General features: G+C 37.4%; 1 protein-coding gene across 6 annotated transcripts in view; it reads left to right on the top strand.

The window, feature by feature from the left end:
• The window catches only part of LOC147583279 (uncharacterized), a 401,534-nt gene that overhangs the window by 106,554 nt on the left and 271,659 nt on the right, over window positions 1-23,321 (top strand). For all 6 annotated transcript variants that reach the window (XR_015248033.1, XR_015248034.1, XR_015248031.1 and 3 more), the window contains one exon: window positions 12,339-12,387. The gene's annotated coding sequence lies outside the window, so the exon portion shown is untranslated. The remainder of the gene's footprint in view (window positions 1-12,338; window positions 12,388-23,321) is intronic.

Below are 23,321 nucleotides of genomic sequence, written 5' to 3'. Positions count from 1 at the left end.
TGCAAACTACCATCTAGAACATGAGGGAGAAATAGACTCATTAGATGATCATAAGCGCATGAATAAATGGGGCCATCCGTCTTGCTTATAGAAACTGGGGGGTTGACTCTTCGAATATTGAGAACAATTGAATATAAGTAATTGTGTGTGTGTGTGCGCATACGTGTGTGTTTGCGTGTATTTCCACAAGCCAAAATTTATAATGTGCTTCTGCCATCTTTGTTAAAAGTCTTTAAAATGTAAAAATATGAAGAAACACGTATTTATCTGAAGCATGAAATACCCCCCCAGGAAAACCTTTCAAAATTTCATCTTTGTCCTAACACCCGGGAAGTGACAATCATTCATCACCTATAATTAACACATCCTTTCTTCCCTTTCCTCCCCAAGCACAAGGATTGCAAAATGAGTCATGCGGTTCCGTAGTAAATAACACTGTCTTCAGCAATTTATTTCCACGTCTGGACACATGTATCATTTAATTTGTCAATTCTGAAAATTTATTCTGCTCAGTTTTTATTCTCAAATGCAAACATACACGTACCTGATACTGCAAATATGGAATGAAAATCTTTGTTTTGTAATATTAAGAAAAGCTCTGTTTGTTTACAGACCTTTAATTTCAATATGACAACATGATTTATCAAAAGCAGCACAGTATTTAAGTAAGGTGAAATAGTTTTATGAAATGCAGAGACATCCTCTAGTTGATTAAAGATCATGGGACTAATATAGGCATTTAGTCTACTTAATTTTATATTCATGCGAAGCTAATCATTGATGAGATCCCTCCTCCAGAATAGTGCTTGAATTAATAAAACAAATTTTAGTATTTAGTGTGCTAGGCTATCATGTAGAATATATGCTCAATCAATATACGGTTATTTAAAGTCAATTTTGGATTGTCTTCCTTTAGGGAAAGTAGCATTTGTGTAGGTAATCCAAAGTTATTTGTTCTAGTGTCTTAATGTGTGTTTGATTGTCAGTGATTTTATTGAAATGCGTGGGAAATCAAAACTTTATATACAGGACATCCAATCATCTAACTGAAAATTAACTCAGCTGGCTCTTTGGCTTCCATTTTGGGATTTGATAGTGTCATTTTCTGGAGAAATACAAATCGCCAACATAAGGTAGTCTTTATCCTTTTCACCAGGTCGGATGGATGATAAAACACTTTGATTTAAAATGATAAGCAAAAGATCACAAATACATATATGGCAGGAGAGTAACTGACAAATGATTCTATTAATATCTCTATTTAATTGTGGCAATGGAAGTCTGAAACTTAAACAGATTCTCTTACTGTTAACACTTTTTCCATGAGTAATTAACAGGTAGCTCTATTATTTTTAATTTTTTATTATTTTTTGTTTTTTGAGAGAGGGAAAGAGAGAGTGATTGCAAGCGGGGGAAGGGCAAAGGGAGGGACAGAATCTCAAGCAAGGCCCCATGCTCAGCGACCAGTGAGATCATGACCTGAGCCGAAATCAAGAGTTGGACACTCAACCGACTGAGCCACCCAGGTGCCCCAGATAGCTCTATTATTTTTCAAGTTCTTCCCAGTCTTTAGGGCAAATGAATGATAAAAGGTAGTAGGTAACTGAAACAGTTAAATTACTTTCTCGAAAATTCTAACCAGTTATGTGCGTGCTACATAATCAAGGCCAAGACAGATAGTTTAACTGAAATAGATAAACAATTCCTTTGGTTTGCTCATATAATTAACATTTGTCTGTCTCTGAGAATGTGTTCTGTTTCTCAGTGTTATATTTTCTGTCAACTTCAGAAGGAGCTCTCTTAGTTTTAGGAAAAAAAATGTAAATTAAATTCAGTGTCTTTTTTTTTATCCTTAAAACACATCTGTAGGCCATCTGGGTGACAAGTATTATCAACTACAAGTTGCTGAAAGATGAAATTGGATTTTACCAGTGGCCCTGAAAATGATGACCTCTTGAGTTACTCGCTCTAGTGGATTGCTCGGCTCTCACACTACTGGGTTGAACGGATGTTTATTTTGTCTGTTTGATGAGTAACTCCTTTCCCTTGAAACTCTTTCTGGTGTTCCCAGAATTCCAAATTATTGGAGAGTCCTACCTGTGGCAGGTGAAGTTCCTCCAGACCCTGCACTGTTCTCCAGACCCCGGGGCGGGGCTGGGGGTGGGGGAAGGGATTATGCTCATATTCCTACAGCTCTACTGACACTGGCCCTTCCAAATGAATGCTTAATTAAGGACAAAGATAAACATGAAGAAGTCTCCCAAAATGTATAGGAATTATGTTGGTAGGCATTGGTTTTATAGTTCCAAGCACCACAGGAACACGGATAATACATAATTACTCAAAGGATAACATTTTTGTCTCTGACTCCAATAGTCCTGCCTAGTCCTATACCCCTTAAATAAGAAGCCCCCTTCTCATCCTTTCCACATGGTCATTTTTGATTTTTCAGCCAGTGGAAGAATCCGACTTGTGTTCTCGTTGGACATCTCAGTGAATTGGTAAGACCTTGGTTTTCCAGCGAGGATTCAAAGAATGTGTGCAGTCTGATTTTCCTCTTTTCAGTCATTTCTCCTTGGAGGTCTTGCTTAGAAATTGCTCACTGTTAATTTCAGCTGTGGCACTGTGTGAGCTTCTGGCTTACAATGCCCATCAGGGTTTCTCTCCCTTCGTTCACAAAGAACCCTAGTTTGGCAGTGATTTTTATTCCCTTTTCCTTTTGAGTGTACAGACCTTTAAATGTACAAGTGTCAGCTCGACATTTTCATAACTTGGATTGAAAATAACATAGAGGATGCATACCTGCCATGCCCCTGTGACCCCCATTTACTCATAGGCTGTTCTGTACTCATAATTTACTGACGAAAAAGAAAATAATGCTATTGCTTGATAGCTCACTGCATTTAGGATTCTCAGATATATGGATGAGCTAAGGTCCTAAGGAAAAGTTGCATAAACTGGAGTCATAAAAAAAGCATACTGCTGAGACTGTCTTTGAAAATATGTAGCTTAGAATAAAGGGGCTGATTTTGCCATGGCAGTAAAATTGCAGTAGGTCAGCTCCTGCAGTTTTGATTGCTGCTTAGAATTTCAGAATTCAGACGTTATGAAAATGCAGGCGCGGTCCACGTGTGCATTCAAAAGATATATAGTTTAAAAGGCAAAAAAAAAAAAGTTCAGATCACTCTGGAATATCTCTTTGTACACAGTGTAATATTCTCTTATTTATATTTTAAATCAGATTTTCTAGAACATTGGCATGTAAGAAATTGAACGGCATGGAAATTGCATAATTTAATTATAAAACTTTTTTACTTGCCAAGAATAGGAACAATTCTTATTAAACAGGACAGCTAAATATTACATTATATAATACCATAACTCACACAATAAGCCAACTTCAACCTAAGAAATTAGTTTTGCATAAGTCCGGCTGTTAGTGTCAGCTGCCAGGGGACTGACGTGTTCATTATTATTATTCTCCCTTGTTGAGGTTTCAAGGTAGTGGGATTTCTTAACAGAAGTTCTTGCGAGAGTAGGTAAAATAGTGAAGGGCTGAGAAAATTTCTGAGAGGTTCTAGGATTGCAAAATTGCACCCTGAGCCAGAGGAATGCTCAGAGATGTTTCACCAGCAATGTTATGGGGGAGCAGACATAATACCTTCCACACCAAAGGCTAACGGCCAAAACATCAGGAACTTTCCCTGCTGAAAAATACACAGTGAGATAAGTCAAAAGCAAATAAGCAGACTATTTATCTTTAATGTTCCACTGGAAAATGACTGCTTTAAAAATAAATATTGTGTGCCCAGGAGAGGGGAATTACTTGGTAGTAACTGACTCTTGAATGGGCTTTCATTACTTCCTCATTATTTCATTTAAAACAAGCTTTTAATTTGCTATTTAAAAAAAAAAAATAATGTTATCTGGAGATGTTACCATGGTAACCATGCCTTAGCAACCAACCATGAGTGCCGCCCAAATAGTACTCAAAAATCAGAGAGTCCAACAGTAATAACACAGTGAAACTGCCCCCATTCTCACCTGTGGAAGCTCTAAACAACTAGCTGGTAATGAAAAGATGGAAAAGAGGGAAGGACGAGGGCATAATCTTGAGTGGAGGGAATTGAAAGGAAAAGGGATTTACAAAATTATGCCCACGGCAGGTTCTTTTCTTAAAGTGATCACGGCATTTTAAAAGTTAAACTGGAAGGAATCAAAATCTCTGTTTGGCGTGGGGGGCACAGCCAACAGAGAAAGCAAGTCCAGTAGACCATGGAAGAACTGGCTCGGATAGGGGTCGGGGAGGCTCAGGAGGAAAGAGAATGCCCAGACTGTGGTGTAGACAGACACCTTTCCAAACTCCATTTTAAGGCCATATTCTAATGTTCCAGCATGTGTGCATGTATGAGCACATGTGTGTGTGTGCGTGCGTGTGTGTGTGTGTGTGTGTGTGTAGGGAGTTGTTTCTCAAGTTGAGTCAAAACTAGGCTTCAAAATCTGGTTGTGTTTGATAGAGGGTGTGCCCTTTCCTCTCAAGCATATGTTTACATGTGAGTGTAATTGAGGAGTGAGTTACATTTAAAAAAAGCTTTTAGGCAGTTGTTTTTAATGCAGGGACTCTTGAGAGAAGACTGTAGGCCCACGGTTGTTATTTCCTAAGTAGACTTCTCTAGTAGATTTGTTTATTCTACCTCCTATGGATCCCTTGAACTCATTTCCTCCTCCCTGTTTCCACTGACACCGCTTTTTGGCTTTGGTTCTTATCACCTTTCTCCTGCCGGCAGTTGCTCTTCAGCATTTTCTCCCTAGATTCCATCCTTCTGTTACTTTGTGGGCAAAGTGATTGTACTATAATGCTAGATTGATCACCTCACTGTCTTAAAATCCTATAATGAATTCTGACTGCCTTTTGGAACAAATCCTCACTTTATCCTTCCTGATAAGCCCCTGCTTACTTCTGGCCTCGTAGGTTGACTGATCCTCTCTCATAATTTACCCTCCACCATTAACAGATCTTCTAAGTTCCTGATCTACCTGATTTCCTGCCTCCCCTTCTCTGTGGGCCTGGAATCCTGCCTTTTCACCTCCCTCTCCATCCCATGCTTCCTTCCAACCAGCAAGAGGAGAGCAGTTGAAAAAGCAAACCATGTAGCTGGTTGGCTTCATAACTGAGTATTTATCATTTATTGAAATGGCAACCTGTCAAAAAACCTTTTCTGACTCATTTTCCCAATCAGTTGATACAAAGAGCATTATGCTCTTTCTCAGTTTCATTGGGAATATCAGTTCCATTTACTAAAGTACATTGAAATTCATTGATAAAATTTTATTCTTCTAGTAATGACAATATTATTTGCATGAAACAATGTAAATGAGAAGAATACGCATATTATTTTGTAACATTTAAAAAATCTGGTCAAACTAAGAAACTCAGGTCAATTTCCACTAATTGGCAACAACGGTGGTAACACTAATCTTCATCTTGTAGGCCTAGCAGAGGCATTCACAGTGAGGTAGTTGGGGGAAGATAGCTGTGAGGAGAATGACCAGATTCTCTCAGAGTTATTTGGGGAAATTTGTGTCATATGAGAGTGTAGTCTGGATAATATCTGGTTCTCCCTTCCTAATGAATTTAGAGAAAACTAGATGGCTCTCAAGCTCCAGTGTGTATCAGAATCACCTGAAGGGCTTGGTAAACCATCATCACGTCCCAGTTCCAGAGTTTCTGAATAGTAGGTTTGGGATGGGGCCTGAGAATGTGCATTTCTAACACATTCTCAGCTAGCGCTAATGCTGCTGGTCTCGGGCTAGATTTTGAGACTCACTCGGCTAATGACTCTAAAAGTGCCCACATTCAACTTTGTGCATTTAGGGCGTAATTATAAACATGCCACTGCCCTTTGAGTTATACAGTCACTTTTGTAAGATGTAGGTAGGAAATAGTTACAACATACAACATAAAAAGGGAACTAATGTCTTTTGTTAGTTTCAACAAAATGATTTAATACCTTTTTCCTTAAAAAGAAAAAAAAATACACAGGAGGGTAAAAGCAAGAGAGAATTGTTGCAAAAGTCCCAACAAGACTTGAGTTTAGGCAGCACGAGTGAACTTAAAAATAAAAATGCATGCACACATACCACTTTTTAATCCAATATAATGTTCCTTCTTGATTGTCTGATAAATAAGCCACAATACACTTAAGGGATATCAGTTATGGTAGAGATGGTTGTGTGATTTTCAAAATAGCTGAGAATTACATTTAATAATAGTAATAGAGGGGCACCTGGGTGGCTCAGTCGGTTAAGCATCCACCTTCGGCCCAGGTCATGATCTCACGGCTTGTGGGTTCGAACCCCGCGTCGGGCTCTGTGCTGACAGCTCAGAGCCTGGAGCCTGCTTTGGATTCTGTGTTTCCCTCTCTCTCTGCCCCTCTCCCACTCACGTTCTGTCTCTCGTTCTCAAAAATAAATAAACATTAAATAAGAGTAATAGAAAAGAAAGATGATTTTTTTTTGTTGTGGGAAATAAGAGAATTAAATTATCATATTCTTTTTTTATCATTCTCAGTCATTCATCATGCAGTAACACTAGCAAGAATCAAGCGTGTTTTCTTCTGTAATTCATTTTCTCACGATGAGATAAGTGATAATGGAATGAATAAACATTAGTATTTTTTTCAAAAACAATTGTTAGGCTATGTCCGGAGTTAAGTACACATTCAATTCAATTTTGTGTTCTTCTCTTACTTCCATTTGCAGTATTGTAAACATATATTTTTTTAAATTTCCATCTGATCACCCTTTGTATTGTCCATTCCCACATGAAGTTTAAAGTATTATTTATTAAGGCAAGAACATCTACCAGTATATTCTGTAAATGTTTTCAGCTTTAATAAGGATGAGATGCTAAGGCTTTTCTAGATAAGTCTCAATGATCTAGAAAATGCAATTAATCAGAGTAGCTCATTCCCTGAGATTTGGGTGCCTACAAGGTGCCTCATGTATGAAATTTCCGAATCTGCTAATATTATGCATTGAGGTACCTAAAGCAGCTATGTTCGGTGAGCAAAATCACATGTGCATTAAATCCATAAACATAGCTTTATTAGCCTAGCATTCCAACCAACAGATGATTATATATATTGTAAATTCTGAGAAGAACTATCATTCTTATAGGAAGTGAGTTGCAAAGCAGTTACTTTTATTATTCTGCCTAGTGACATTTAAAATTCATATATAATATGGTCACGCAGAAATTAAACCAGTAGTACCTCAAACAATAACAGCAATAAAAAGAACATATTCAGTAGCATTGGAATCCTTTTTATCATCGTGAAATGATCTTATGTTTGTAAGATTAACTGTGTCATCATCACAGTGTGTGACTTAAATCATTTAAGTTGTTGGAAATAATTTTAGTTAGGAGAGTGCACCTCAGCTTCTTGCAAACACACAATTTATAGGACCTAAATGAGAGCATTCATTTTAGCTCAGAACATACTAATTTATTAGCCTAGAAGTACTGTTAAACCTCCTGACTAATCAAAAATATGTGTTAGAGTGAGTTGCTGTTATGAATTCAGCCTTTTGGAACTTTCTACCTCTCTTTTCAATTTTCAGTTTGAGACTGTTCTGTTGCTTAATTCCCATCATAATTAATTAATTTATAAATAATTTATGCCCCATCTCCTCCCAAGAAAGGATTTAAGGAGGCTGCATTTAACTAGGAAACTACCATAAATATATAATGAGGTGGATTTCAGTATCCTCTCTTTGGTGACTGGAAGGTCACTCCTCCTTGCCTAGGAGAATGGTGCAATACAGCCGTGTCTATCAGGAGCCCTCTTCCTCCTGCTCTGCCTGTCTCACTTCGGGGGTGTGGGTGCTTGTCCTAGTCAAGACCAGCTTCCAATTCTCTTTCTTCCACATATTAGCTTTGTGATCTGGGGCACGATACTTAATCTCTCCAAACCCATGTTCTATCTTTAATACAGCTATGATAATTACAGGTACCTCACAGGGTTGTTCAGAGGATTAAAGGAGTTATTATATATAGAAGCTTAGAAAAATACCTGGCAGGTAGTAAGCAATACTCAAATGCTACCCATTGATATTTTACATCCTTCTGTTCTCAACTAAAATATTATTTCCTCAAAGATGCCTCACTGAGATGCCACCTTAAACCAATACTGATATCTTAGGAGCCTGCACTTTTCTTCATGATCTGTACCATCATTTGCCATTGATATTTAAGGTGCGTAATCTGTTTTTCCCATAAAGCTGTGAGCTCCAGGAGAGCAAGAATGTGTCTGACTCAATGCTCTATCTCTGATATTTAGTACAGTGCCCACCACAAAGCAGTCATTTATTAACTGTTGAATGAATGCATCCAGAGAGACCTGTCTGTAAACATGCTAATCGAGATGGGATTACAAGTAATTATTTTGTTAGTTTTGCAAATTTTTATTTAAAAATGTTTAACAATTAATATGTATTTTCCTTATGCAATAAGAAAAGGAAGTAAAATCTTATCATATCACCTTTATGTACTATTGTTAAGTCGCTTCAGTGAGGCAACAGTGGGGCCGAAGAATGGAGTACATTTTTTTTTTTTTAAAGGACCACTGGAGTAGATTAGTAGTTGTCAATTGGGGGTGATTTTGTCCCCCAGGAAACATTTGGAAATATTTTCAGACATTTTTTGTTTGTCAAAACTGGGAAGTTGCTACTGGTATCTAGTTTGCAGAGGCCAAATTTAACAGAGGCCATGATTATTTAACAGAAATCATCCAGCCTGAAATGTTAATGGTGCCACAGTTAAAGAACCCTAGCTTAAATGGATGGAACCTTGTAAAAAATAGTTAAGTTCGTGCAATTTACAAAATCGATTGAGCTGTTAAATAATGGGACATCAAAATTTTGAAAATTAGTAAAATTTACTGTGACTTAAAAAAAGTTTTTTGGTAATTTGTATTTGCTTTGTGGCATGACTTACTGGTAGTAAAGTAAAAATGAGTATTTAATGTCATATATTCACCCATATGGTCTGTGTCAGTAGAGAACTTTGTACTGTGCTATAGATTTTTCCCTTTTTGACCAATGGAAGTGGTTTTAAAAGAACAGTGTCAATTGACTGCTTGTTCACACACTTATAAATGCCCAAATTGATGGAAATTAAAAAAAAAATTTTTTTTTACATTTATTTTTGAGAGACAGAGAGAGACAGAGTGTGAGCAGGGGAGGGGCAGAGAGAGAGGGAGACACAGAATCTGAAACAGGTTCCAGGCTCCAAGCTGTCAGCAGAGAGCCCGACGCGGGGCTTGAACCCACGGACCGTGAGATCATGACCTGAGCCAAAGTCAGATGCTTAACCGACTGAGCCACCCAGGTGCCCCGAAATTTTTTTCAAGAGCAGTTCATGAGTCAATTTAGCCACAATTATTGGGCAAAGAATACAAATAACCATACTGGTTGTAGATTGTTCTATACAACCATACTGGTTGTAGATTGTCCTTGTAGCTCTATAGTAATAAAACAGAAAGAAGGTAGGGCCGTTTAATGTTCATGAGTCTGGTCTATTTGAATTTGAGGGTAACATGTGGGAGAGGATCTACCAGTACAGGCTAGGTGGTACTACAGTAACATCTTTGGTTTAACCCAACAAAGGTTTATTTCTTCTTTGGAGTCCATTGTGCATCTGAGTGACACTCCCAGACTATTGTCTACGTATGACAATTCTGCCTTCCAGGCTGAAGAAGGTGCCCTCATCTTGGAGCTGCACTGCTCCAAGTACATCCTATGGCCATGGTGCATCATATGGCCTTGTTAGTTGGTGTGGCAAGGAAAAGAGAACATGGGAAATTTCATGTTAACTCCTTCATGCTCTCACCTGTAACTGACATAGATGAATTCCAGTAACATGTCATTGGCCCAGCAAATTACATGGTCATTCCAGATTTAGGGACCAAGGGAGGTTTAATCTTTTCCTGTTGTGTAGGAGAAGCAGAAATATTCCTGAGCATGAGCAATATTTATTATAACCAACTTTAGTGTTTGTTTACTTTTGTATGTGGTTATTCAGAATAGTTTTTTTCATGTTTTTTTGATGTTTATTTATTTTTGAGAGAGAGAGAGTGCGAGCAAGGCGGGACAGAGAGAGAGGGAGACACAGAATCTGAAGCACGCTCCAGGCTCTCACCTGTAAGCACAGAGTCCGATGTGGGGCTCAAGCTCAAGAACTGGGAGATCATGACCTGGGCCAAAGTCGGATGCTTAACTGACTGAGCCACCCAGGTGCCTCCAGAATAGTTTTTAAGAAGGTAGTTGCTACACCTCCCCTGCTCACGCTCTGTTGTCTCTGTCTGTCTCTCAAAAATGAATAAATATTTAAAAAATTTAAGAAAAGGCAGGGTGGGGGGGCGCCTGGGTGGCTCAGTCAGTTGAGTGTCCCGATTTTGGCTCAGGTCATTATCTTGTGGTCAGTGAGTTCAGGCTCCACATTTGGCTATGTGCTGACAGCTAAGAGCCTGGAGACTGCTTTGGATTCTGTCTCCCTCTCTCTCTGCCCCTGCCCTACTCATGCTCTGTTCTCTCTGTCTCTCAAAAATGAAAAAATGTTAAAAAAAAATTAAAAAACAAAAAGCAGGTAGTTGCTAAGTGCTTAGATGCCATAATCTTACACCAAAATATCCTAATTTCATTATACTCCTTTTGGGTCTGTCTTTATATCTCACTTAATGTATTTATAATTTGCTTCTAAATGTTTGGACTTCTAAATGAGAATATTTACCAGATGCTGTGGTCTCTGGTTTCCAGAATGGGCTAACATATTCCACAGGGTACTGAATGCTAAAGGATAAAAATGGTGGCCTTTGAATTTTACATAATGGTCAATAATCAAAATGTTATTTTTGTGGTAAGAGGAAAACAAGCAGAATACAAAAAAAAAAAATTGGTGAATTCTTAAGATAAAATATGAACCCTATTGAAATTTTGCACTGAAGCAGGCTGCTTTTAGCTGGGGCCCAGAGGAAAGTAAAGTGCCACCAAGGTTACTTTACCGGACAGAGTTGAGAAGCACTGGTGGGTACCTAATTTTTTATTCTGGTTTGAAATGGATATCACCTTAGTTGTTTTCATTCAGGTGGAAATGGTCATATTGTCTTGTTTTTATTTATTTTTATTTTTTAATTTTAAATGTTTATTTATATTTGAGAGACAGAGAGAGTGCAAGTGGGGGAGGGACAGAGAGAGAGACGGGGACACAGAATCTAAAGCAGGCTCTAGGCTCTGAGCTGTCAGCACAGAGCCCAATGCAGGGTTCAAACCCACGAACCATGAGATCATCCCCTGAGCTGAAGTTGGACGCTTAACCGACTGAGCCACCCTGGCCCCCCTTACCATGTTTTTGAAACAGGAGCTCCTTCAGGGATCTGCTGTTATTCTATCACAAAAATGGGAGTGATTTGTACAAAGAGGAATTCAGAATTTCTACTCCGTATCCACTAGCCGTTTGACATAGGAGAAACTAGATAATAATGATTGCTGTGTTCATTATTCTAGACTACCACATGAACTACCACACCCACCTGTCTGCATTTTACCATGTGATTCTGTGTGTTCATGGTTCTTATTATTTCTAGCTATTTGGACCTCTATGCATTCATTCATAAAACAACTTTGAGCACTGTTGCATGTGCGTGGCATTGAGTTAGATGCTGGCAATTAGGACAAGATGAGTAAAGACAGCCCTTCCTCTCAAGGACATTCTGTGTAGTAGATGATGGCCCCCAGGGGTTGTAAAGTCTCTCATTCATTTCACAGTATTTATTGAGCACTGATATGTGACCGGCACCCAGCAATACCACAGGGAATAGAAGCAGAAGAGTGTGTGTTTAAGAGTGGAGTCTCAGCAGCCAGACAGTCTGGAATCAGGTTGCATTTCGGGCTTCATGGAAGTTCTTTGACCACCTTGTGCCATGGTTTCCTTGTATGTGAAATCAGGATGATGCAGCTTTTATCAGGTTGTGGAATTCTTAGGAGGATCATTTGAATTAGTATATATAAAGCACCATTTAACTTTTAGCTCCTACTGTTATTCCTTATTTTTTTCTCATGCTTTACCCCCTCTTCAAACCTATATTTTTCTCCCCATCTCTCCTTTTTATTCCCTTAGACCAAACAGTCCCAGTAATTAATCATTAATTTGTCTATTGTAGTTTGTTGGTAACCTGTTAAAAATATTCCCTTAGGAAAACACAGAGCGAAAAATAGAGCTCTATCATTTTCTGTTTTTTATGAAACCTTTTGTTTTGCTTTGTTTTTGTTTTTTGCAGTCATGGGAAAAAGCCATTGCAAATCACATTCTTCAAGGGACTTACTCAGGTAAGACATTTGATTCCAGGGCAAGACAACCCCAATCACAAGTCGTGCTTTGTAGGAGCCACCTCCACTTTTCCAGCCTCTGAAATTCTGAAACATCTGCTGTCCACCTCCATCACTGGGGCCCTGTACTGGTTCCATACGCGGGCGTTCATCAGGGGCACACACAGTCGTCAACGGCCTGTGGGGCTGCCTCAGCATCAGAGCAGGAAATACCTGCTACTTTAGAATCTCATACTGCCTTTAATAAGTGCTTCACTGGTGTGATTTAACTTTGTAAAGGAATAGGTGTAAGGAGAACTCAGTGGAGACCCATTCTTCGGCAATATTTGCATTTTATAGGAAGCATACATATAAATTTCCCTTTTCTATAGTAACGTGGCTTTAATCTTAATGAATGCCATTTTGGTAGTTCTCTTCAGAGAGTGGAATTAACATTCACATGTGAACTGGAAATGTTAAAGTGTTATTAGTCTCATGAGGCTTTTGCTTCTGGCTATGCAGTTTGAGAGATTTCATCATAGTTTAGGTGTAGCAAAATACCACCATTTCTGCTTGTTAGAATGAAACTCTCCAAGGTTTCTGTCTACTTCAGGCCAATATTTTATTTTTCAAAGCAGAAAAAAATGTTTTTCCTGACCCTGAATACAAACCCCATGTCAAAAATCAACTGAAAAGCCAGCAAAAATTGGTCATGAGTGCTGAGAAAGCTTTAACTTTCTCGTAACAGTTTTCTTGTCATTACTAACAAATTTCTTAATCTGACTACCTGGGTTATTAATATGGTTCTGTGCAATTTTAGAAATTCTATTCATTTATTTAATGATTTATGTCTTGTTTGGCTTTGCAAAGAATTTAAATTGACAACCCCTTTGTTAAGTTGACAAATTCTTTGTTTAAGAATGCAAAGGTGAGAACTTGGATTTAAGAATTGTGTACAATAATCCTGGGTTTGGGAATGCTGTTTAATTTCTTGCTTTTGCCGCCTGTCTTTTCTCTCAAATGTGGAGCCCCTCTTTTTCAGTTGCCCTGCAGGTCATGGTCATTTTACCTTACATAGAGATTCTTGGTTATTAAATAAAAATTTGGATTGCACCCCAGGTTTTGGTGATATAGTAATCAGTACAGGGAGTGTGAAACTTTTAACCTTTTTTTTTAAAGATTTTTTTTAAGTTTATTTATTATTGAGAGAGAGAGACAGAGAGAGACAGAGACAGAGAGAACGAGCAGGGGAGGGGCAGAGAGAGCAGGAGAGACACAGAATCTGAAGCAGGCTCCAGGCACTGAGCTGTCAGCACAGAGCCCAAAGATAATCTCGTCACATTCCCCTCCAGACTTACCTTTGCTTAATTCTTTAAAAGAATGTTGGCTTTTTCCTTGTCTCCTTCTTCAAACCATTAGAAGTGACCTGCAGTGATAAAACCCACTTAAAACAAGCAAGTTTTATCTTACATAGAAAAATGGGAAAATTATAGAAATAAGTTTAAGAAGGTGAAACATTCTTATACCTTGAGTAAGAAATGATTAGTTGCTGTAGTTGAAAATTGAATTTAATTCTCATCTTTTGGGCAGTGAAGTCAAACAGGGAAGTGTAAGAGGCTGTTGGGTTCTCGATGTAAAATAAATAGGATCATTCATGTTCATCTGGAGAGAAACACATTTTCCTACTAGTGAATACTAAGAGGAATATATTAGGTATCTCTTTGTATAAAACTTCCTAAGGCAATGTAACACATAATGTCATACTTTGCAAAAGAAAATGAAACGCATTCTAAAAATATACCTTTCCGGGCGCCTGGGTGGTGCAGTCGGTTAAGCGTCCGACTTCAGCTAGGTCACGATCTCGCGGTCCGTGAGTTCGAGCCCCGCGTCAGGCTCTGGGCTGATGGCTCAGAGCCTGGAGCCTGTTTCTGATTCTGTGTCTCCCTCCCTCTCTGCTCCTCCCCCGTTCATGCTCTGTCTCTCTCTGTCCCAAAAATAAATAAACGTTGAAAAAAAAAATTAAAAATATACCTTTCTTATTAGTCTTCAGAAAACGCTAAGGTCATGAAATTTAGATTTTGCAAAACGATTTTTGGGACAGAATGAAAATAATATGATGGTAGTATATTGTTTCTTGAAGATCAAACAGCTGAATATAGTGGCAAGAGCTTGAGAGCCTTATTTAAGTGTGCAATTTAATATGTCCCTTGGACTGAGCCTCCCTCCTGCATTAGGTGCTTTTGAAGTGGGCTTTTGGCACATACGAGATCTTAGTAAGTTTGAATTTTCAGACGTGGGTAAAGTAATAAAATGTTCTACTGTTGGTTCAAGGAGGCTTAGAATACCAGGCATGTTGGCAGAAATGTTGACATCCCAACTGTGAAAAGCGTTTTTCTCTTTTTAGTGGAAACTTTCATTGTTGCAAATGTCTTCTGATTAGATAATGGAAGAAACCATTTTCTGAGAGCTTATAGGTGACTCTTAAACCCTGTAACAAAAGAAGCAACTTTTAAATATCTTTCCCAGAATTGTTATGGATGATTATTAGAGACTATGGCTATGTGGTTTATATAAATATATATGTTTTTTCCTAAAAGAAGATTTTATAAATAAAAAATCCAGTCAACCATGTTGAAGGCCATTCACCTTTAAACAGTTTGAGGTTCAATTTTATTTCAGTTTCTTTGTTAACATGGAATAATTATTGAATAAAGCATGGTCTCAAATCTCAAGGTATTTGCAGACTTGTAAGGGAATAAAACTCTCTTAACTATTATTTAATTAGAAATAGTATCTTATAAATTTACATTATGAATAAGGACATAGAAAGAAACTGGTTGATATTTTACCATAGAATCATTTGAAAATGCTTGCTAAAAATGTGGAAAAATAATTCAGTTGAGGACCAAAATCTCCATTTTTAAACAAAATCCCCAGGGGATTCAAAAGCAGGAGTCCTTGGTGGACGCTTTGAGAGATAATGGGTGAGAATGGTAACCTTATATTTAATGGACTGACTGGTCATTCTTGCTGCATGGAGACCCAGTTAAAGTGTAATGACTAAGGTCATCTGTAAAGACTAACCTTAATAATCACCTTACAATTTTACTTGATGCAAGCTATCCATGTTAATCTCCAGGCATGAAATGTAATGATCTGTTTTATTATTGTTAATTTATGCTCATGCTTCCTTTTGCCCTTCTTTTTAACCAACATAACAATTATACAGGCTAACTATTTGCCTCAGGGAGATGCTGTAATAGGACTAATTAAATATTTAATATTTTAAAGGACTTAAACAACCTTGTAAGTAATACGTTAAGAGGAGATAAAATCATGATGTTCCCTTTAGTAGGAGGAATATTAATGAAGCACTGGGATCAAGCATCCCTTTAATACCCATATCCTATGTCTGTCCAGAAGCAGAATAGCATAGTGATTAAATTAGTGGCTTTGACAACCTATGGGTGTTCTTCCCCTTCCTAGCTGCGAGACCTAGAACAAATTTCTTAGTCTTTCTGGGCCAGTTGCACTTGTGTCTCCTATAGGGTGGGGATATGAATATCACCCGCCTTTCTTTCTGAATTGTGATGGCATATAATATATGTGTCTAATAAAGGAAAGTGGTTTTTATTAATATGAGTTAATCCCATATACTATAGATGTTATTGAATTTGTGACTTGTAGATTTTTCTTTTTAAACTAGAAATGTAGGGGCGCCTAGGTGGCTCAGTCGCTAGAGTGTCTGACTTTGGCTCAGGTCATGATCTCACGGTTTGTGAGTTTAAGCTCTGCATTGGGCTCTGTGCTGACAGCTCAGAGCCTGGAGGCTGCTTCAGATTCTTTGTCTCCCTCTGTCTACGCCTCCCCTATTCTCTCTCTCTCTCTCTCAAAAATAAATAAACATTACTTAAAAAAAAAAAGGAATTTAAACTAGAAATGTAGTTAAGATTTTGGAAATGGATATGTACTTTTAGAACTAATCTCAGACCTGGAAAGAAGGAAGAGTAACAGGAGGAGGAAAAGGAGGAGAGAAGGAGGAGAAAATGCCTTCAAATGTAAACCTACACAGGGGCTAGCGACAAAGGGAAAGCAATCTCTGTTCAGAGGATGGAAACTTATTATAGATATATACAGTCAATGTAAAAATGACCTCAATAATGTGGACAAATCACAGGATCGTGGGATGTTGGAGTATGGAGATCATATAGGAAATGCTTCGTTTTCTAAGTCAGTGGTTAGTGAAAGAATCTGAATTAGCAGAATGTTTTCATCCGTTTTTAAAATGACATCTTATTTTTTTAGAGTTCACATAGAAAAAGAAGCCAGAATTAACAAAGATTGAAAAAAAGCTGTCCCTTTGGAAATTGAATCAGAATTAATTGAATGAGTATTTTAATTTTTTTAATGTTTATTTATTTTTGAGAGAGACAGAGACAGAGTGTGAGCAGGGGTGGGGCGGAGAGAGAAGGAGACACAGAATCTGAAGCAGGCTCCAGGCTCTGAGCTGCTAGCACAGAGCCCAACGCAGGGCTCAAACTCATGAACCTTGAGATCATGACCTGAGCCAAAGTGGGACGCTTAACTGACTGAGCCACCCATGGGCCCCATCGAATAAGTGCTTTAAATACATAAAGAGGTACATCTAAAACATTTTTTCAAAGCTGTCTTCCTATTTCCTAGACAGTTTTTCAAGATTTTCCCTTTATTACCAAAGATGTTTTGCAAATTCCTTTCTAATGGAAAGTTTAAATGTAAAATTTATTCATATGGTTTTTCCTGATGATGTGAATTGCAGATTCTGGGGAGACCCAAATACTGAGATTTTATTGAACATTCCCAGTCCACCAGCCTTGTAATTAGCTTTGCTAAAGGAAGCGGTGTTCTCAACTCTATTCATTCATTCAACAAATATTTATGATTGTTTCTGTGCACTAGGCCATTAGAAAAGAGGATGAGGTTTAAGTTTTCTCAGAAATTATATATTTTTTCATGTCCCCTTAATGTACCATCCCTAAGTATTCTTGCTTTGTTCTTAAAATGTATTGACTATGTATTGGTTTTAAGAACTTATTGGAAAATCAGGGTGAGGTTCCACTTTCCTTTCAGGTACAATTGATCCACATTTTTCATGGATTCCATTTTTTGTGAATTCTCCTACTCACTGGAATTTATTTGTAACCCTAAAATAAATTCTCATGGCACTTTTGAGGTCATTCATAGACATGTGCGTAAAAAATTAGAGTTGGCCCATGTACATGTTCCTGAGATCAAACAAGGCCGACCACTTTGCCTTCTTGATTTAGCTTTTGTATTGCGACCACACATCCTTTGCCTTGTCTGTTTAGTGCCATGTGTTTTGCATTTTTGTGCTTTTTGTTGGTGATTTAAAATGGACCCTAAGCATATTGCTGAAATACTGTCTTGTGCTCCTATGCACAAGAAGGCTGTAATGTGCCTTATGGAGATAATGTGTGTGGTAAACTTCATTCAAGCATGTTGGCTGTGATTTCTACATTAATGAATCATTAATATATATTTAAAAAGGCATTTTTAATCTGAAATACACATAAAACAAGGTTATGCATCAGTTGGTTGATGGAAATGTGATCAGAGGCTTGCAAGAATCTAACCCTGTGTTTTCCCAAGGAACATTCAGTACTTCAGCATCCACAGTGACTTTATAGAACATAACTACCATGAATAAAGATAATCAATTGTATTTACATTTGTTGAGGAGTTTGCTAAATGCTTGTTCTCAGTTATAGCAGTGATCAGAGATTCTTTGGTCGGGCAATTTGGTGACAGTGTTTTGGGAGTCATTCCTGCTCCTCGGGTCCTTCCAGCAATGTGGTAAGGGCCTGATTCCCAACATTACATCTATTCCTGAACTGAATGGTGCCAGAATGGTTTCTGTTATCTACAGTTGAGTCCTGGCTAAATGACTCTTCCTACCTCTGACTTTTAGAATGTTCTCTTCATCCTTATAAGCCAGAAGATTTGAGATAATTCTGGCATAAATAGTTTATTCTCAAATAGGAGTCATGTAGTAAAAATAACAAAAATTTCCCTTTCGCTTTGGATCTACTCAATATAGGAGCAAATAAACTACGTTCCTGAGGAAACATAACATGAACAGAAATCCACAGTATTAAAGGCCTTGGCCTTTAATTTCATAAATGGTTTCCTAACCTTCTGTTTTAAACACATGATTTGTGTGTTTTGTGTGTTTTGTGTGATTTGTGTGATTTGTGTGATTTGTGTGTTTATGGCTGAGCTAAACTAATTTTGTAAGATCTGCTATAGGTTAAGATAAAGAAAAGGATAATCATTAGATTATCTAAATTAACTTACTGAAGAAATAGAGTAAAATATTTTAATTTCTTTAATGGGCCCAAGAATTGTCTGGACACTTGAAGTGATTTAACAAATTATGATTTAGCATATTATTGTGAAATTTTGATAGCACCTATCAAACACTGCAAAGAAATGTTTACACTTATTAATTCCTGTATGTTATCTACAGAACTATTTTAATATATCCCTTTTCTTTTACTATTCGATTGATTGAACTAAAATATACAGAGTAACCATGAGAGGCTTAATGATTTTGATGCCATTTAGTGTCCCATTATTGTTAGTCTCAAATATTTTTATTATCTTAGTGTCAAAAAGAACAACTTCTATCTAAATTTATTTAAATATTGGGAATTATAATAACATTAAATTAATTGAAAATGGGCCTCCAGCTCCATTGTTATACTTCAACACATCAATTGTTTGAATAAAATCAACGTCCCTTTAAATGATCACTGTTAACATTTAGCAGCCTTACTGTGCCTGCTCTATAAATGTATTCCTTGCTGCATCTGAGGTATCACTTTATACAAACTCGGAGTTGAGTTGTTGCTTTCAAGATATATCAAGCAATGGGTAGATTGTGGATTATAGCTTCTCAGCAGTTCAATTTTAGTTTTTCAGTTTAAATCTCCTTTTCAACTCTGTAAAATTTCTTTACCTACAGAGGTAGGTCATCAAAGGTAAGGAAATCTTTTTAATCTCAGGGTAATGTGAGTCATGAGAATGCTCCACTTCTTCCTTCAATTCTGTTGTCAGTGGTTAGAAATTTTCTTTCTCAGATGTCAATGTTGCTGTATACTGTCTATACTAGACTTACTGGAGCCATTTTGGAACATTTCAAATTTATTTCATTGGGCGATTGACGTTTCTTATCAGGACGCCCAAACAGAGCTCACCTGGACTCCCTCGTTGGCTTTGTCCATTCTGCTCCCTCAGTCTTCCCAGAGAGACTCGGTATTAACCTATGCGGACACTTTGTTGTTGTTTAAACATGGTCCATATACCATGATACAGGTAACATTTAATCAGGCTTGTATATTCTCCTATTTTGGGGCTTATGGAATGTCTCCAATTTTTCACTAGTATGAATAGCTGTGTGAAGTCTTAATTTGTCTTGTAGGTTATTTCTTTTGTCCATATTCCCCAAAGTGGAATTAAGAAGGCAATGGGCAGGAACCATTTTATGCACTCATTCTTTCATCAAATATTTATTCATTTCCTGATATATGTCAGAATTTGTGCTAGCTGCTGGGCATATGATGGCGATTATTTAAAAATAAAAGAGATGTGGTTTCTGCCCTTAATTTTCATGTGCCAAATTGTTCTCCAGAAAGAGTGAACAATTCTCAGAACCCCCAACCTTTTTCATTCCCTCGATCTTTCCAGTGTTGGCTTTTAAATTTTATTTCCTTTCTGCTAGTTTAATGACTATGTAATGGCACTTAAAAATGATCTTGATTTGTGTTTGTTTAGTTATTTGTGAAGATGTGCATTTCTCCCCAAATCAGCAATTTATTCATCTTTTCTTTTTGTTTTATTTTAATGGGCTAATTGGTAGATTATTTCCCCTTTTATTAAATAGGAATTTCTTTTTCTCCATTTTCCAGGAATGCTATTTTAGCTTTAATTAGACATAATTAGACACAGAAGAATGATGTTTAGCAATTCGAATAAATACTCATCTTGAAATAGAACATATAATGAATTTAAAGATCATTAAGGTAATCCTAATACATTTGGCTTAAATGATTGAAAAAACCCCATGAGATCAAATAGCATTTTTGCTTATCCATAAATATATTAGAACTAATTTTATGACACTATGGCTAGAAGAAAAAGAACATAATATGATAATTAATGAGTCCTTTAGGAAACAAAACTAAATTAAACACATTTTAACTTACTAAAAAAAAAACTCAAGGCAAAAATTACCTTTATCAGATCATCGTTGAATAGGCTTCTTCAGGAGCCTACATACATTTTCAGTTAAAAATCCTTAGTCTTATAGGAATTTAAACAGATTTTCCGACCCATTAATAGCAGTTTCGCAGCTACAGCATTCTCATAACCACCAGAGAACTTTAAACTATCTGTTCAGCAGGGACAGCCCAGCTTTGGAGTATGTCTACCCTAGCTGGCTCTATGCGGGATCAGTGCCTTTACTCTCTGCGGCTCCCACATCTTCCCCAGGCTTCCTTTCCATCAGACTTCTGGACCCTAAACGACTCCTGTGTGAATTCTCTTACCGTTGCTTTTGATTTGCATCCTATGGGAAAAGACTGAATGTGAAAATGTTTTAGGGGAGCAAAACTACATATAAAAATAAGCAATAACAGCAACAACAATGCAATTTATACAACAGACCATGGCAGAAGTTCATCTGCTGGTTTTCTTTCTCAATCTTAGAAACAGAGTATTTGAGCAGATTACTTCATTTCTCCTCAGTTTCTCTTTCTGGCAAGTTTTAGGTTTTCTCATCCAGTCTCCCGATCCCTAGGACACGCATATACACAGACACACCCCACAGGTGGTGTGGTGGGGCTGAAACTGATAAAAATCTTAAAAAAGAAGTTCTTAGGTTGAGCCACATGGGATTACTGTTATTTGATCATGGTTTAACCCAACATGAAGGCCAACTGTGCATCTTCCTTCAATAGGAAACCTCATAAGTATGTAAATGCTAATAGGTCAGCAAAGCAAGGTGAAAAAAATTGAACAAAGCCCATTGTTTGTCACCCCCCAGGTTGATAGTATGAAACACACAAAAAGTCAAACAAATCAAAATATATTGTAAAGCAGACTTTTTTCAGCTGTACATTGTGCAGTATTATTCCTTCAGGGTTACTAGCATACTGGGGCTTCAGAATGGTCAATACGTCCTTTCATTCCGTTTACCCATCCATGATTTCAGAAGCATGACTGCTGGTCCCAGATTCTGCTAGGATCTGTGAGGAGTAAAAAGATGTCATAATTTTTCTCTGCCCGTGACAGTCTAGTTGAGGAGCACAAGACAAAATTATGGAGAAGTTTGAGAATGAGTCCAAGGCAAATACCTGATAATAAAGAGCAGGGTGAGTTCCTAAGGTGCAATAGGGTTTCACAGTAAGAGAAAGTTCACCATAAGTGTATTCCATCCAACCTGGAAACACTTTTCGGGAAGTGTTAGGAATCATAGTAGAAAAGATAGTGTATGTTTAGGATTGTCAAAGAGGGATAGTCTACCCTTTAGTTAGTATGTGACATTTCCATTTGCTCTAGAGTAGCCTAGGTACTTTAACTGAATCCATGATGCTTCCTAGATGGCTGGTTTATGACGTTAGGAGAATTTACGTATTTTGAGAACCTGCCTCACTGAATTCTTCTTGATGACATAATTGATATACTTAGCATCATCAATAACTTTTTTCCTGTGGGTAAAGGACAAAAAATGTTAATTGTATTTTTTTAGGACTTGTGCTAGACTTTTCAGAATGTGTAAAAAAAATCCCTGAAATTTAACCAAGAAAGCACTACAGTTTTCTTGACACACTCAGTAGTCATGATTCCCACCAAAAGGAGACTGTTTTTTTCTCATCTCACCTATTCAGGAGAGAAATTGTATGAGTAAGAGACAAACTCACAGAACATAATAAAATAACTGTCATACATCAAGGAGGAGATTTTTAGGTTCGTGCTTTGCATTGAAGAGAGAGTACAAATAAGATTAAGCAAGATTCTCCTCCTTTAGACTTAAAAAAAATGAATAACTTCCTTATAGTTTGTCATGAATACAGATTATATACAAATGACAGAAGAGAAGAAAAACCAGTATGTCATTCAAATTTTAGTATTGTCTTCTAAAGTATAGGACTTGTCAGGATAAGAGAGACCAAACTTGTTTTCTGATGTGCAAAACACCTCTAAGTATAGAAAGAGGAAAAAGATAATGATACTTAGGGGTTTTTAAAAATGAAATAGACTCATTTACCAAGATGATTAGGAGCAGTCAAATAAGCAAAGTTTATTGCTTGCTGTAAATTTTCCACATCATTCCCGCTCCAGGGTGCTTTGTTCTTAGCGCATGTGCAGAAAATACACTGTCACTTATGGTCTTCAGCAGCGTAGGAATGGAAAGTTTTCAATCCAGGATCTCTGTACCACTTGTAAATCATTGGTATGCTGACCAATGATTTTCTCTCAGCTGGGGATAAAAGTTCCTGGAATTGAAATCACTCCTCCTCCATTTCCCTTTCAGGTTTGTGTCAGCCTCAATTCCCTCTATCTTTAGCAGAGAACATTCTCAACCTTGAAGCAGCTGATAGTTTAGTGAGGCTTATTTACATGTCTAGACCCACCTAAAAGAGCCAAGTATTGCATAAGTTGGTACTTTATATGCTCTCTTCTGTCCTTTTCAAAGGTTTTCATGCATATAAATATCCCCTCCCAGATTGCGAGGCCTCTGGGGGCAGAGACGTCTTACATTTCTTTTTCCTTACCTTCCTCCCTTGCCCCCATCAGTGTGGCCTGTGCTTCTCCTATCCTTCTCCATAACCGTTTTCTTAATTCAGAATATGCAGGTCATTCTTAATATTTACTGCTAAATTCTTGGTGAATTT

This window comes from Puma concolor, chromosome A2 (genome assembly GCF_028749965.1).
Source record: "Puma concolor isolate L17-30 chromosome A2, mPumCon1.1.hap2, whole genome shotgun sequence".
NCBI lineage: Eukaryota > Metazoa > Chordata > Mammalia > Carnivora > Felidae > Puma > Puma concolor.
The sequence above is the reverse complement of the archived record's forward strand: the minus strand, read 5'-3'. Positions and strand labels throughout refer to the sequence as shown.